General features: G+C 41.0%; 1 protein-coding gene and 1 long non-coding RNA gene across 2 annotated transcripts in view; one reads left to right on the top strand and one right to left on the bottom strand.

The window, feature by feature from the left end:
- Positions 1–8,222, bottom strand: part of LOC139111601 (uncharacterized) — a 134,097-nt gene extending 125,875 nt beyond the window's left edge. Inside the window, exon 1 of the long non-coding RNA XR_011547243.1 lies at positions 8,094–8,222. This is a non-coding gene — a long non-coding RNA (uncharacterized lncRNA). The remainder of the gene's footprint in view (positions 1–8,093) is intronic.
- Urm1 (Ubiquitin-related modifier 1) overlaps positions 1–17,808 on the top strand; it is a 199,515-nt gene that overhangs the window by 146,894 nt on the left and 34,813 nt on the right. The gene's annotated exons all lie outside the window — the stretch shown is intronic.

Below are 17,808 nucleotides of genomic sequence, written 5' to 3'. Positions count from 1 at the left end.
CCGGTCACGCGTCCACGTGGATTTTTTGTTACGTTAAATTCTCTGTTCGGCGTTATTTAAATTTTGGTCAAGTACGCTCGTAAAATTTGGCAGTCTACTATATTTTTGCATTATGCAGAATTAACATCGCCAACATAATGCAAATGATAAAATTTATATGGCAGTCGCATATTAAGACATATAACATGGATTTTGGCAATCATATCGCCGAGCGATATACATACGGGAGCGTGTGCGGTAGCAAACCAAATTATTGGAATCGACAAGGGACCTCTGTCGATTGGATTTCGCTAGCCGCATCGCCATATTTGCTTTTTATTTATGCCTCCGCTTCGTTATCGTTGCGGTATGATATTTCCTGATACCTTTACCTGCTTTTTAAATGGAAATTTTTCCTGAAAACTTTACTGGAAGCACCACAGTCGCGTTAATTTTAACTCTAGTCCCTGCGTCAGCTTTAATTTATATCAAGGCTTACTAATTATCATTATTCGTTTAAAAAGTCTCTCTCTCTTTTTCTCTTTTTTTTTCCTTTTCTCCTCCCGAAGCAAGTTGACTGCAATAAACGTAATCGAACATAAACTACGAATAAAACCGTGCTTCATTAACGTGGTAAATTTTGAAGGATATTATACGCTAATGGCATACAATCCTTTCTATTCCCATTCTGCCTTAATTGGCCTATTTTTCAGTGGTGGAGTCGAGCATCCTCGAGAGCCTCGACAAGAATTTTCCGCGGTAAAAGAGAGAAATTGAACGGGGAGAGAGAAAATGCTAAGAGGAGGCGTCGGTGAATTTTGCATATACTTGTAGTTTTGGAGCGGTTAACGATTCCCAAGGGTCGGCGAATGCGAGCCGCCGCGCGGTACGAGTGACGAAATGAATCTACGTAATTGCTGTATCAGAATCGTGCGGTCAATTCCCGCGTAAATTAATACGCTCCGTATAACCGACGATTTAGTGACATGTGCCGCGGCTACCTACCACCCCGAGCCGAGAGCGTTCAGTAGTTCGCATAATTAAACTCTAAGCAAATTCGTATTTAATTTTACGTATTAATTGCAAGCGGCTGCAACATATGTCACGTATAGTTTACGCTACAATATCCGTTAGTCTGAAAATTATAGTTTAAAGTGAGTTTGCGAACTTTTCGGCAAGTTATGTGATATAATATTCATTCTAGATTAAACGATAACTTTGAATTCGAATCAATGCGCTGAAATTACGTCGACTGAAGTGAATTGCTGAATTTTATTCCGCTGCGTTTTTAACGCGCCCGCGTATCTAAAATATTTGTACGCACACGCGTCGCGCGTATTATATTTTCAACGCGCTGCTCTTTGAAAATACTTTTTTAATTGTCTCCTGTCAATTGTACGCGCGTATATTAAATTGATTGAATAAACTTGCCCGTGTTAACAAGTAAGGTATTTTAGCGATAGTATCTCCAGCGGTTTATTGTGCGCTTTAACTTATTGGCTTTCGATTCTCTGAAAGGATCTATAACGCTACGGTTTCAGCAAACACGTATTTGTTCTTGTCCAGGGATAATAGGTAGAGTTCACATTCAGAGATATCCCTTCCAATTGCTTTTCCTTTTGAGCGCTTATTCGCTAACGCGGCAGCTCAAGCTTTTAGCTTGGATGACCTGTACACAAATCCTGAAAATCGAATTTCGTGGGTTCTTCCATGTCAGGTATCTCCGTCTGGTAGGTACTACGGGGCGAATTTCCGAAAATCAGATTTTGCGGGTCAAGTGCGATTCGACAGCGTTGCTTCATCGTTCGTTCATATCCGTGCGCTGGCTACGGCGAATTCGCCGCAATTTTCTCATTGATGATGATTCTCGTGATTTCGATAAGTCGATCCTTTCCGGTATCTCATTCAGATCGCTAAAAGGTTGGAATTTAAAACGTCGAAAATAAATAGAAAAGAATGAGAGTTTACATTTCTTTTTTCTTTTTTTATTTTTTACTTTTTTTTTTTACAAAATATATATGGAAGGCTCATTTTTTTCGCGGAAGGAAGTTTGGTGGCCGAGAGATTCGCATCCCGTCTATAAAGTTTTCGGAAATAGCACGGAAATAGGTACGTTTAGTATAACGCGATCGTACGAGTCTTTTTGCGAGCACGGGTTGGAATTTAACGACTCGTATGAATCCGTCGGCTGATAGGAGGGTATGCAATGAGCATTACACATATAAAACATCCGCGGACAAAAAGTATTCGCGTCAGCCGGTCGTACGTAAGCGCTCGCACAATGACCTGCAAGAGTGCAGTCGTTATTTTAGCGTGTCACACGTATTTTATGAGACCGCGTCGTACACACTCTGCCCGCGCAACAAATAATATTCCCGGAGAAATATGATAACGCCGGAGAACTGCATCTTTTTAACCCTTTGCGTACCGCATTGTGCGAAGGGTTTAGAAAAGACGCGACCTTACCCTCCGCGAAGGGACTCGCGCGGTTTCTCTTGAAGCTGTGATTACAAGGAATACTCCCCCCCGACGTAGCGCCGGAAACGTTCTAGTTTACATTGCTAATTTAGAACAAATTATGCTACGAAAAAATTTTCTCACTGAATGTCTGAGTTTTGATGAAATCAATATAATATCCATAATCGTGAAGTTTTTATGTAAGGTAGAAAAAAAAAAGAAAGAAAAAAAAAAAAAAGATGAAAGAAAAAATTTTCAAACTTGTAACAAAGTAAAGACTGATTACGTTTCACATTAATAAACTTTTAACTCGCGGTATACTCGGCCGCGAGTCTCGCGTGTGATACGTGAGAAGAAATTTTGCGGAATCCTTCATCTTTCTTCAATTAAGTACACTCCGGGTTGTAGCGGATTTTCCCTACGTGCCGCGCGAAAACTTTCTAATAGCGGAATTGCGAGCACATACGAATATATAAATTACACAAACAAGAAGTCACGAAACTTTGCTTTTATCGTAATCTTTGATCTGCCACTCGCACCGAGTTTCGAACGTGGGTTGAAAAAGTGGGCCAAACGGTCTATATTAAACCTATTGAGATCAGTCGTGTAGTCTACTGGCTGCGGATTTTGAGGAATAAATTTTCGTGACGCTCCTTAAGAAGTATTGTATGGACGAAGTTTGTACTTGGCGGACTTCTTATTCCTGAATAATAGCTTCGCGAAAGTCCAGTCGCGTTACATCCAATTTTCAAGGAATAATTTTAAGTTCTTGATCCTTTTCTTTATGCACTTTTTTTTTCTTTCTTTCTTTTTTTTTTCTTTTAAAGCGGATGAAATACAATGCTTTGCGCGAACGTTGTTGATGCTCGCATTATAAATATCGTTATGCGAAATTTGTACGTTTCCCCGTGCCGATATCTAATGTAAGATTTAAGAGGGCTTTCAAAATGTTATGTAACACGTTGTAAAGTGCCGTAACGTTCGAGAACTTCGATTCTCGTCTCATCTCTCATAGTTCTTTCACTGTTATACGTCAAACTATGATTTTACTGAAGCATGAAGTTGCTCGAAGTCTTCGCGTGCTTACATACATGCAAATATATTTCACTCCGCGCGCTGAATAAAACTTACGCGACAAGGTTTTGAACGGGAAACAGTAATAAAAGCGAAATTACGTAAACGGCCAGGTTAAAATATCATAATTAACTGGCGCGGATATCATGACGAGGAACATTAGAGATATGTGAATGTTTATGGTGCGTAAGTTAAATTCAACATTTCAAACAGTTAGTACTTTGATCATGTTAAATTACCCATTCGTCATTTACATATTTGTCTGTATATCTCCCGCGTAACTGTAACAATAATATTCTAATTAGATGTACACGCCTATTCTAGAGTTTGATTACTTTTATTTTATTTCCTCGTTATAAAATGTGTAATCTACGCGAGTTTTTATATATTTTGTTTTTCCATTTTGAACTAATTTATTGGCAAAACTTTCGCTCAAAAATGCATTGAAACAAAATCATCGCATTTATAAAATCTGAATTGTAAAAGTAAAAAATTTTATTTGTCACTAAAGCTTCAAAGATATATATCGCAAAACGATAAACGAAATAAAAGCGCAAAAAAAAAATAATAATAATAATTTACAGTCTTTAAACGTATAGATACATTCTAATTAGATCCCTTTAAGTAAAATCTTATTAAATATCCGAGTTTATAATTAAACAACTATCTGGCTAATATCTAGATTACATTTATCTAGTCAGAGTTGTGTAAGTGAGGCGCGCTTTTTGTTAACAATTAATTTCTATATCAAATAAGTCGAAAAACAAGCAAGTCTTCCTATAACACACAGCGACGTGGTTCAATTTAACTTCTTGGTTATACAGACCGTAGTTTCCTGTATCGGTGCCACTTTACATATTGACTAAAACTTTCTGTCGGGGTTGTACGTTTCGCTAGCGTTAAAAGTCACTATATAATACGTATTAAGACGTGGTCGTTTCCGGCTGAAATTACGTCGGGGATTTGTGCCCTTTGGAGGAAGTTCGATGAAGCGCGAAGTTACATCCGCAGCTAGTTTTGCCGGGTAGATCGAGAGGGTACGATAACAACCCTTTGCCCAACAGCAAGGAAACGTGCACGAGAGACTTTTAAACGAGGAATTTAACCATTTTGCGGTGAAGTAACCAAATTTGTACGACTGAAGCGAAGTGGATAGCAACTGCTCGTGGACGATTCTGTTTAACGTTCTAATTTCACTTTTACGACATTAAATACTTCCTTATTATATTCCGCGTACACAATACACGCTAAGTAAGCATATTTCTTACAAAATTATTATTACCCGACACGATAACATCTTTGTCAGGCTTGTAGCTTATGCAGAAATTACATTGTGTCTTTTTTTATTTTTTTTTTTATTTCTTTTTCTTTTTCTTTTTTTTTATTCTTATTTTTCATGCTGGCGAAAATTTATTATCGTAAAAACACGATAACATTTTATGCTAAAAGAGCGTAGCTATTTTTCAAGCAGTACAGCATTCCGTTTATTTATATTAGAGGTAAAAAAGAAAAAAATTTACACTAACTCATAAATATGGATATGTTATACGATGATATATTTTATGAACTATTTTATGAGACTATTCCGTTATATCCGCTATATTAATAATACATTACTGTAAACACAAACTGTTGGCGAAAGAAAAATGCAACCTCTGAGCATTCAATAGAACATTAAAAATTTTTATTTGCATCTTAATTTAAATTTCACTTTTAAAAACGTTTTAAAATTTTATTTGATTATTTTGTAATTTGTATTTAAAAAAAAAAGGTAAGAGATCTAAAGAGCGATTTTCTCTTTTTCTCTTTCTTTCGTTCTGCACGAACAAAATTTCCGGACGAAATAGTGTATCTCTGTCAGGCGGGACTTTACGTTACGGAATAAAATCGTTCGTTTTGTATAGCTTCCTTGCGTTAAAAATTACCTCCTGTCACGCATTTAGCGGCGACTTTCATCAAGTGAAATTGTGCTTGACGATTTTTGCTGAACGGGGCTGAAAGCCCGTTGAGGCGTAAAGTCGCATCCCTAGCTACTTTGCCAGGCAAGATCGAAAGACTGATACCAAGTCCTTAGCGAGAAAACTTCGTAAAATTGGCCGAACGTTAACGCGTCGCAATTAATTAAGGATTTTATTATTTTTATAAGCGAAAAATTACATCGAAAAGTAAGAAAATTGTTTCGAGAGAATTATTAAAAGAAAAAAAAAAGGGAAAAAGAAATTAATAATAATCGTATATTAAGAACTTGAAATTATTTATTAAGAAATTATACAGGATGGCCTACTTTTGCCAAATTACTTTTTTAGTAAATTTTTCAAGTAATATTTCTAAAGTTGTTAACAACTAAGGCGAAGAGAAAGAACTTAGTGCGTCGAAATAAATTTAGTAGAGAGGAGACTAGGATACTTCGTATTAAATAATAAAGTGCAATCGCGATCGTAAAATATGTTCGTACGGGTAGATATCTGACAACGGTTTGCGCAAATCCCGAGACGAGGACCGTGCGCTTTCGACATTACGCCAAATTGCGAAGTTATTACGCGACGCGTATGAAACGATCGGAATTACTGTCGTAAATCGTACTTCGTGAAATTCGATGGCGCGAGGAAGCACCGCCGCTTGCGTTTTCGCCGCTCGAAGATGGACGAGACGACGGCAAAGAGCCGACGAAGACATTCTCTCGGCGAAACGATCGATAAGAGAGCAGGGAGAGGCGTATCTCGCGAAGAACAGGTTCTTCGAGCCGCGAGAATCGAATTAAGCTTTTGACCGAGTGGCTTGTACAACCTCGTAACAGTTACAAATTTTGCCAAACTATCGCCCGCTGCGAAGTTGCGACTCGTGTTAGGTGGATGTGGGATTGCATTAAAAGTTATTACATAACACACCTTGAGTGTTCGGTAAAAGAAGTTTATTCTCACAATCTTAGCTCGTTGATTTTTCGAGTAACAAACCGTGACGCGTATTATTATTTTTCAAATTTCTTCTATCAAAAGATAATTAAATAATAATTTTTATCACGTCCGTCTAACATTTAATAACGATATCTTTGACTCGCGATAGATAATTTCCCTTGCTTTCGCTTTCTTGTAAAACGATACGTTGACTGTTATCACTTCTATCGGTTATTAAAAAATATTTTTTTTAACGAAGGGAACATTTCGTTTCGCGAGGAAATGAAATTCGCGCGGCTATAAAAACGGTGCCCCTTTATATCCTTCGCGCGCGCAATAAATTTTTCTTTGGATTTATATTGTTGCGCGCAGAGTTACGGTGAAGTTACGAATGTGTTACACGAGCCGTTCCACATTTTTCCGTTGCCCGTGTCGCGCGTTTATTTATCACTGTTTCGGCCTTTGTGTAACAGTAATTATTTCGTTATAAATTTCACTTAAATTTATATTTGCGCGCGGAAGGAATAATACGTACGTGCGAATCGGGATTATCGAGCGAGCACGTAGCTCCTCGCACTCGTACGTAATGTTACAAATTAGCCTGAAGTTTTAGCTTCCATAAATCCTCACCGGAATCCTACGCGTTAGTCGCAAGTTACGGCGCATTAAGAGTCGTTACGTAATACGGATCGAGAGATATAGTTCGTAAGACGACCGAAATTACGTTTGGGACTCGGCGCACGGTGAAAGCTCGGTGAGACGTAAAGTTACACCCGCCCGAGTGCTCGCAATCGCCGGATAGAAGGCTTTGATCCCGAATAAAGTGCCGGCGGGAGAGATAGAGGAAGTTGCAGATAGAGAAAGGACCCCGTTGCTTTCTTTCTCTAGGGTGAAAGTCGATACGAGTCGCCTCGACGCCGACGGCGGGCGTCGGTGAGTCGACCGGATTCCTCCCTGCGTTTGACTGCCGTTGCCGTTATATTTGCCAAGGCATTTGGGATGACGAATGATCGAGCGATTTCAGTTGCAATTCTCAGCAACTGCGCGAAGTTACGCGTTAAATCAATAGCGCGGAATCAAGCGTAGACGACGCCACCGTCTCTTTCGACCACTTTGAAGTCCGAGATCTCCCTCCGAGCTTCCGGACCTTCGTGAATTTACGTTTACGCGCACTGTTCTCTCCTGCGGTTATTTTTCCAGCGCGTCTTTGCCGCGTTAGACGGAAAATTTATCGAAAGACTAATCCGCGTAACGCGAAATTAATTCGCAGCTGCGATAAAAGCGGATCCCGCACCGGTTTTCTCTCTTTCAAAAAGAAATATGATAATAAATGAGTCGAAAAGTCAACGTTTTATCCGACTTTCTTACAAAAACGTCGTCTATTCCCGCAGCTTTCGTCTTTTGGCGCACGGTGTCGACTATCGGCGTGATGAAATACCGAGTCGCGTTTACATCTACGCGTTAATATCCGTTTACAGTATTATGAGATAAGTAAAAAGGTGAAAAAGAAAGAAAGAAAGAAAAAAAAAGGGATTAAACTCGCGTCAACGAACATTTAACTTTGCCGTGTAATGGAATCTTTGATTCAGGGTTGGTCGACGAGAGTGTCGAGAATGTTTAACCGCAGCAACCGAGACCATGGTTAATGAAAGCGACGTTTGATCATCGACCACGAAGTAATCGACTTACCGTGACTGACTCCGGCCCTCCCTTCTCCCTCGCTGACGCCTCCTTCCGCGACATTCCTGTATCGAGTCCTCTTGCCTCTTCTGCTTCCGTTCCCATGTTAATTAACGAAACACTCGCGACAGAGGCGATGACCACTTTCCGAGATCAACGTACTCCAATTTGTATTTTGACAGCCCTCCCCCTCCCTCCTCCCTCTCTCTCACCGACGTGTGCGATCGACAGGACCTTTCTGCTCCGATGCGCTTCTCCGCAAATGAAATTCCGTACACCTCGTAATTGAAATGGAAAGAAATGACGATGGCCGGTCGAACGTTGCCTTGCTTTTCATTTTCTTTCATTTAACTCCCTCGCGAATATTTCCAGGCAACATACATTCCTTTCGACAACTCGGGAAGGATCGTAAAACGGGAAAAAGGGGATATAAAACCGTATTTCAACTGCAGCAGCTAATTCGTAAACTAGGTTCTTCTCTCGCGCGGAAAGTCGCGTTGCACTTGAGTTTATTAATTTTTTTTTTTTTAATTTAATGAAAAAGAAAAAAAAAAATTGTTTAGCCACAGAGATTCGGTCTTCGTTGTCGAAGTATTCTTTTCGAGCGCATCGTAATCTGCATCGATCGCAATTATTTCAACGGGAAAATATGAAGAGAGTAGCCAAGTTATTTGCGTCCGTCACGGTCCTTCTAATAAATTTCCCGCGAACTCGCTCACCGAATTCCGCTCGCGAATTCCTCGCGGCTGTACCTCTAATCGCGGTGCCCGAGAGAGATTGAGAGAGCCGCCACTTGATTCCCGCCGAAGCACAGGGGTCGAAGTCCCGCGTCAGACTGCAGGGTGTCACCCTCGTTCGTACCCTCGAACCTCCGCGATTTCCACCCTACTGCCATCATTCCGCGAGTTGTACGCATGCCCGCAGGAAATCCACCCTCGCCGTATCTCGACGTTGCCCCGTATATATCTATATATATATGTATCTATATATACATATATGTATATATAGATTAATTTTAAAGCATGCAAAAATTACTATATATATATATATTTTTTTTCTGTGTAAGAAAAAAGGGGAAAAAAAATAAATATAATAATTTTACATGCTTTAAAATTAATCTATATATAATAGATTCAATTTAAAGCGTGGAAAATTAATATCTTTTTTTCCCCCTTTTTTTTTTCTTTTTCTTACGAACTAATGCTCTTACAAACTCATACGTTATGCACCAACTTTTTAAGATAGGAGACTAGAACAAACCAGGTTTTTTTTTCTTTTAATTTAGTAAAACATTTTTTGGATTGGTTTTCTTTTGGAAAATAAAAATAAAATTATATTGCAAAATAGCACGCGCGCATTGTTTGTTCTAGTGTAGCTTAAAATAGAAGTTTGAGAATTGAAACGAGTATACAAAATGTATTGCGGATGTGTCTTCCTTTTTCTTGCGTTGACAATAATATTTCTTAAGCGCTGTAGGGCATCGAGTTCGCGCGGAAAAATACATATACTTACTTTATAAAGAAGATATCCACCCTTCTTTCTTGTGCTAAAGTGACAAGAAATGTACAGGATTTGCAGCCATATGGCAGAGTAACGCCTACGTTCCCACGATAAAAATTCTCACTGGAAATAGGTCTTTATGTCTCACAAATCTCGCGTTCGCGTAAACGGATGCTCTTACGTGGTTAGTTGAATAAAGCAGGCTTTTTTTTTTTTAGTGAGGGAATGTTGAGGAAACACAAACGTATGACTTTTCAATCCTCCCCCTCCCCCCCCGGCACCAACCCACTCATTTTGAGTAGGCTCCCCGCGCTACCGCTCATGAGACTTAGGGCAGCAGGGCCCGCGCGCTTTGCGGCGGTTCGGCTTCTCTAATGCCGCTGATGTGCGGTCCTTCGACTCCTAGTGAGAAGGAAGCGGCTCCCCAGCCAGACTTCCTTCTCGATAGGCACCCTTAACGAGTAGACGGCGGATACGCGGGGCGCAGCCGAATACGCGATTGACCCCACGCCTCTCCTCGGTCCACTCGATTTTTATTTCCTGCCCGCCACCGTGAATTTCACAAATAGGTGATTTACATAAGTGCGGCTGGGCGATAAATTCAAAAGACGGTAAGAGAGAAAAATAGAGGGCGGGGAGACGACCGTATACCTTACTTAACGGAGCATCGCAGAAAAGTCTGGAAAGCTCAACGATGACAGAGGACTTTGGAAAAATCTAACCCGACATACGAAGAAAGAGTGGAAGCGCGAGTAGAAAAAAGAAAGATAGAAGCGAAAGGAGCTGGAAGAGAGGAAGGCAGCAACCGGAACGAAGCTTGCCGTGAACCAAGGCAGTTATAACTTTTTTTTTTTTTTTTTTTTTTTTTTTTTCTCAAGTCGACCCTCGCCGCAACGGCCACCCTCCACCCCCCCGGGGTTTCCTCTTATGCGAATACCGCATTAAGGAACGCACTCAAACTTTTATGGTGGCTCGCGGTGACTGACTTCCCGATATACGCTCCGTTCGCGGTTTTACCGTCTTTTCTCTCTCTCGCTCCTTCTTTCGTCCTCGATTACGAGCAACGTTTTAATTGGACAATATCCACCCCGCGAAAGAGAGAACGAGACAGAGAAGGCTGGCTCGCTCGCGATACTCGAAGAAATAACGAGCAACTCGCGTTAATTAGAACATTACTTTAATTTCGTGGATGACGGATAGGCGACGAGTTTTCGTAACATGAGGGTGGGCTGTACAGAGAGAAAAACACGTTTACGTATAATAACATATTCCGCGTACTTCTATGACGTGAACATCTAATTACATATATTTGCAATTCAATTTCTTTTCCTTTTACAGGTAGCGTACAGAGTGTTCGGTGAAAGATACACTTGACGTACATAAATATACGTTAAAAAGTGAAATAATTGAAAAATGGTTTCTTTTTTTGTTTTTTTTTTTTAATTTTTTTTTTTACAAAGATATCAAAATATAAATTACTTTTTTATCAGTTTGAAAAAGGGACTTTGACAAATTGGATTTAATAAAAGTAGATAGATCTTTAATTAATTTCACATAACTCTTCAATGCGGAATAATAATAACAAGAAAATAATAAAAAAAAAATTTCTAGAGTTACGAGGCGAGAATGATATCCAATTTAATTTGAATAGAAAAAGAATACATGAATTTTCAGCAAGAAATATTTTATCCCGCACGCCGAACGTGTCTATTATCGAACAATCTCTATTTGCCGTACAATATTTCATTAGCATTATGAATCTGCCGTTACGGTATTTTTGTTCGTTATTAAAGCGCCGTGTTTAAATGCAAAATGAAATTCGCGTGTTTCGCCGATACAACATTTTGATCAGCAGTCGGAGTTTTGCGGCTTCTTTCAATGTATTCAACGATTCTGTTTTTTTTGCGATATATCGCATATATCGCGTTTCATCAAGTTTCGCTTAAATTAACACACGTCGGGTCGCGTTTCCATGTTATCGCGTTACCTCAAAAGAACCATTATCTCTCTTTCTCTCTCTCCGCCCTCCGTTTACAATTTAACTCGGCAATAATCTCCACCGCAATTTCCTAATCATCGTAATGAGCGGACAAAAGAGGGGACGGCGGCCGTACGTGTTAGCTCTCAATATTTCAGGCTATTGATTTAAATGTAGAAAATTGTCAACCCGGGAAGAGCACGTTCTACCTAGGGGTTACGTGCCGAATGGGTGACGAGCGGGAGACGGGGACGCGGCACAAGTGTCAAATTAATCACCTCGTAATACGCACTTAATACCGGCACGATCGATCGGTGCGGATGAAAAGTGGGACAAGAACGTACCGTATTCCCCGCGAGCTCTTGTCAATCGGCAAACACTGTAGCTGGTATTAAATCGGTCCCCGATACCAAAAGCTTGATGTAGAAACTGTCACGATTCTCGCACCGCGTTTGCTCGCTCGTGCACCCCTCCCCTCCTCCCCCCTCTTCCTCCCCCTTGACGGCCTCGTTTATTAAATTCATCAAATCGTCGCGGTGAATTTAATCGAGCCGGTTTCGTTTATTTTCTCTCATTGAGCGCGTAAAGATAACTTCCTTCGCGCCTCGGCCCATTTAACAATATTATTATAATCCGATCGATCATCTTGAACGTTATCGGGCACTCGAAATATTTCGATACAGCCGGGAAGTTGCAATTTCTCCCGGCCGCGTATCTCTCCCGCGCCACTTCGCGATGCAATAATATTTGTCGACGTTGTCTGCGATCGTACTAATATTACGGCCGCTGCGTTAATCGGTAAATAGCGTATACCGAGCTGATACGTTTCGTAAAGCCGTGGCGCGCGGGGATTGCGCAAAGAGATACTAATTTCACAACGTGCCGATCAATTTACACGTGTACTCGCGCATCCGGCTGTGCGATATAGGCGCAATAAACATCGCGATAAATTCAAACGCGGCGTATATTTCTATTCAAGCGGCTCGTAAATTTATTTCCTCGAGGCGACGCAAATTCGGGAACGCGGGTTTAATATGCTTTATGAACACGGCGCGGCCAGGAGGGGGAGGGAGCTTGCGGATTTTATCTCCGCACGTTGCGAGAGCAAGCCCGCGCCACCGAGCTTCCGCTGTAATTGCAGAAAATTTTCTGCCGCTACCGGTGTAAAACGATAAAATGGTATCGCGCGGAATAAAGTTCGCGCGAGGAGTCTGGCGGTGACATTACACAAACATGTGTCCGCATTACCTTGTAAACACGCAGTTAGCCGGCGGATTTTCTACCCCGCATGCATTATGCGTTTTTCAATTTCTGCGGTTTTTCTACTCAAAATCGTAACCGAACGACAGTTCAATTCACGGCAGATTATATTTATATAAAAAAAAAAAGAAAAAGAAACTTACGGTCTTTTTCTTTCACGTTACAGACTTTATAGACCAATCGTGAGATTAACAATCGTACAAAATTCAATCTGCCGCTCGAGACGGACAAATATTTGCGCTTGCATCGCGGATTTATTTCCAGGGAAGCACGCAGCTCCCGAAAGGATTCGTTAAAAATAAGGTATTGATTCTGCAGGCTGAAAATGCAAAGCATTAAAGCGGGTTCATCTCCTTCCTCGTGCGATCTCTAAAATTCCGCGGCACGTTCTCAACCCCTTCCCACTTTCCTCTTTCCTCTTTAACAGACCCACCTTTTTGTTCCGTTATTCGCTATCCATAATGCATTATTCAATGCTCGACGCTTGTTTCGCAGCGCTGCCGTTTCTGCGGTCGATCTCGCGATCTGCCTAAATTATTACGCCGCTAAATAGTCGCGGGCCAATTAAAGGTTAACAATCAATTCGCGTATTCTTCTTCTTCTTCTTCTTCTTCTTCTTCTTCTTTTTATCTGCACAAATTTTCACCGAGAATTTGTCACGTATATGAATAGGTCGGCGACATTTCTGAGAGCTCGAATAAGAAACTCTTCGTTTCGCTACAGTTCCAGTCAACCGTTAATCAAAATAAAAAGGAAAGGAGAGAAAAAAAAATATATATAATGCGCGAGGAGTGGAGAGAAAAGCGACACGAGGGTGGACAGAGAGACAAAGAGATGAGAAAGCGAAAGAGAGAGAGAGAAAGAGGAAGGAGAATGACACCAAGGAGTGTTAGCAGTTATCCAGCAGAAGTGCATTAGCTTTTGTTTGTCGCCCGAAAGGGACGAACCGTGAGTAGACTGGAACTGGATCTCGTGTGTCATGAATGGGGTTGTCCTTGCTCCTTTTAGCCGTCTACCCTTATCCATTTTATCCTTCGCTCCCCGTCGCGCTGTTGATTCTCGAAAGCGAGCGCGGACGTATCCGTATACCGCCGCCTAGATCTTGTTCTGGGCTTTGCTTTATACACCGATATTACATACCCGCCGATGAATGTCCATTAGACTCTCTCGAGGAGCCCGTTATCCATTTTTTAAATGCCGCTCGATTCGTTAACGACCCCTTAATTATTCCTCAACCGGTGTCGAATAAATTCCGCCGTGGCGGAATTTCTATTCGAGATTTAATTATAAAGGCACGATAAAAAGTAAATCGGTAAATTAAAAAATGCTACGGGACGCGAGATTAAAAGCGCAATAATTTTTGTACGCTCGTCATTCGATCGCGACGACCATTTCAAGCCACTCGCGTCATTTGCACCGTTTTAATTCAATATTTAATCGCGTCTGCGATGCGTTAACGTTTCCCAACATTCACGACTGGCCCGCCCGTCGTTTTGACCGTAAAGCGAATTCGCTTGTGCATCGTGACCGAATTGCGACCGCATAATTAGCTTTTGTTGTTGTTCGCGTACACGTGGCCGCGCGCATGCAACACGTCTGCCGGTCGTAGACATCGCACCCTCTCGCATCCGGATAGGAAGAGCGTGTGCTCAGGGAAACGGAGGAGGGAGCCTAGAGATCCAGAGAACTTCGAAATTCCATGTCCTCCGTTGCATACTTGGTCCTAAGTTATGCCCTCATAAACTCGCGCCCGGACATACCTACGCGTCTCCAACAATTCTCGTGTGCCCCGCCAAGTCGTATCTGTTGCCGTCCACGCAAAACCGAGAAGCACGTTATGTGGGTTACAGGGAAGCTGTAGGCGCATCTATCGCGAAACTTACGCCCGGATGCGATCAGAGTAAGTACACGTTGCTTACGCCCCCGAATGGTACCACGCGAACGACCTCAATACGCAGCTCCGATATAATCCATTTAACATGCGTCATAAATGCGCGCTATCGATATTGATAAGCGTGTAACATAGGAGCTTCATAGAAATTTAACTTTTGCCCTGTATGAGATAATTGCTGACACGTTGAGAACAAATTAATTGCCTCAGATACATTTGGAAATAACAAAAAAAAAAAAAAAATTAATTTTGTAAGTCAACTACTTTAACTTTAAATAATAATTATTTTAATTTTTTTTTTTTTTTATAAGTTATAAGATTAAAATTAAATTTATTTTTAAGTGTCACTTTTTTATTCCGTGAAATGATTAGAAAAATTTAACTGTTACGAAAATTAAACATGTTGGTTAATTAATCAATTCTCTGAAAATGTATTTTGCATATTTGATGTTACGCGATACGCTTCAACGAAAAGGAAAATTAATTCATTTTATGTGTATGTTTCACTACAAAGCATAACACGATTTATTATGCGAATGCTAATGTAAAATTAACGAATGCCGAGAGTGCGTTTTCCCTGCATATATTTAAGATATAATTATATAATTTCGTGGCGGTATAAACATGACTCGTTTACAAACTAGCCTGCTTTATTCGACTAACCACGTAAGAGCATCCGTTTAAGCGAACGCGAGATTTGACCGGGTTCGAATCCCGACATGAAAAAGATAAAAAAAGATATTAATTTTGCACGCTTTAATTATTTTTATTTATATATATTTTTTTTTTCTGTGTAAGAAAAAAAGGAAAAAAATATATATATAATAATTTTGCACGCTTTAAAATTAATCTATATAAAATAATAGTTATATAAAATTTCAATTTTTTTTTTTTATACTTTGAAATGAACTTTGTCTTTTGTCGACGAAACTCTTTTCAGTCTCGTAAACGAGATTCACCCTTATGAAAAAAAGGGATCTACTATTTTACGAAATTATTTGGAGAAAAGTTTACGAGGGCCCTTTACAGCTGCGTAGCTCGATCGATTCCGAGACCCAAAGTTTCATTGCGAAAGTCTGATCGCGTAAAAGCTCTTTTACGAGCAGTTTAATACTTGGAAGCTAGTAAAGGCGCAATCGCGCTTTTCCTTTTCTTTCCCTCCGATATGTAGTCCGCTGCAAATTTATATATCAAGCTTTTATAAATTATTTATATTATATTATCAGATACTTATTAAAATAATTCGATCCGTCTAAAATCCTTAGCTGGTTGCCTTAAAAATAGTAAAAAAAAATACAACAGCACACGGAACGAGTCTCTCACAGCTCGCTGTCTTTAATTCAGTCCAAGCTTTCGATAATCGAGCAATTACGATAGCAATTGCGCGTGGCACAACCGCAGCGATTATAATTAAATCCAGATCATATTATTCAGTCGATCGTCATTTCACTGGAGATTAATTGACCGATCGTTTTGTCTCTAAATTGTATTCATACGGAGTGCGCGTCGCAGAAATGAAATATTTAATCGAGGCAGGCATTTCGCTCGAAGTGACCGGTAAACAGGAACTCGAAAGTTCCCTTATCGGGGATCCAGCACGCGGCCTAAAGATTTAAGCCACTTCGGTAGTTTCTTGGCCGGCGACATCCTCAAATTATACGGCGAACGATAAAACGAATCCTCCGCGAACTTCCCTTGAGTCGGGTCTTACGACAGAAGCCTCGTTGGGAGGGGAGGGAGAGAGGGTGTCGGGACTGCTTCTCGTTTAAATATCGCCCTAATCTCGTTGGCCGTAGCACCCGCGTTCTCTCTCGCTTCGTCCCGTTTCCCTCCCCGTTCGCCGGGGTTACCGTGCCTTAATTCTCCGTAAAGCGTAAACTTCGGGGCCCGGATGACAAATCGCCGCGGCCGCGGATTATCCGCGGACGAAAAACTAATTAAGCCGAAATACCGGGCCGACTTTCGCGCCGACCGAGGCTCCGGCTTGGGCGGGATTCCGTCGCCCTCCGTGCCCGAATATTTTCCGAAGCCGCGAATACTTCTACCACCCCCCTCGTTCACCACTACCTGTTCGTGCACTAAGTACGCGCGCCAAGAAAGATCACCGACGTTTACCACGGGGGGGACAAAAAGCCCGAGATCGCCGGGGGTTCACTTCTCCCTTCTGGCTCCTCTCTTTCCATTCCATCTAAATAGTTGTCGGAGTCCATAAATCCGGCCGCTTAAAGCTGACTCGTGCTTGCTCCGTTTTAACCCCTTTTACGCGCGGCGCATACACCCCGGCAAGATATCGCACGAAGATTCAAAATCCTATCGAGCACGTCACGATATTCGGGGGGGGTAGGTTGAACATCCCGTTCTTGGGTGGTATTCTGAAAATCCTCCTCTGCTAAGTTTTAATACTTTAAATCTCGGCTGTTGATTATATCGGATCTGGCTTCGGCCCAAAGGTGCTATTGATTCCGGTAAGAGATTTCCGATCGATCCCGCGGCGATACGGCTGTTTGATTCTCGTATCAAATTACGGTTTAGCGATATCTATCTGTATTGCGTGAGGTAACGTCGCGATATCTCGGCGGAAGAGATATCTACTCGGGGAGTCTGGTTGGACCACCTTATACTCTAAGTACATTCTAAGACGGACTTACCTCGTGAGAGATTAAGCTTAAGTCCTCCCGACAAAGTGTCACATTGTCTCGGCCTTATCGCGGCAATTGACTTTGGCGCGTATCGTGTTGGCTGTGCGTTCGCTGTAAGCTGCCGCGAAAGAAAAAAAATTTTATGCCGGTTTCCAAACTGTATCATAAAAAAAAGGAAGAAAAACAGCTCTCTCACTCTCGCTTGAGCCATTTGCATAAGCTCCATTTGAACATTTACTATTTTCTTTTCTTGCGCATTTAATCATATTCTTTTCTTTGACGCGACGGTAATTTTAAATGCAGCTAATTCTTTGATTCATTTTTGTAATTTTTTTTTTTTTTATTGTTATAAAGTCTTTCGTTATAAATTTTCGCTTGTATATCGAGAGTTTTTTTTACTCGTTCTTAATATAAAAATATTCGAAAAATTTTGGTTAGTGACTTATTGCATTATCT

The sequence above is a fragment of the Cardiocondyla obscurior genome, linkage group LG24 (genome assembly GCF_019399895.1).
Source record: "Cardiocondyla obscurior isolate alpha-2009 linkage group LG24, Cobs3.1, whole genome shotgun sequence".
NCBI lineage: Eukaryota > Metazoa > Arthropoda > Insecta > Hymenoptera > Formicidae > Cardiocondyla > Cardiocondyla obscurior.
This window is presented reverse-complemented; position numbering and strand designations above follow the sequence as displayed.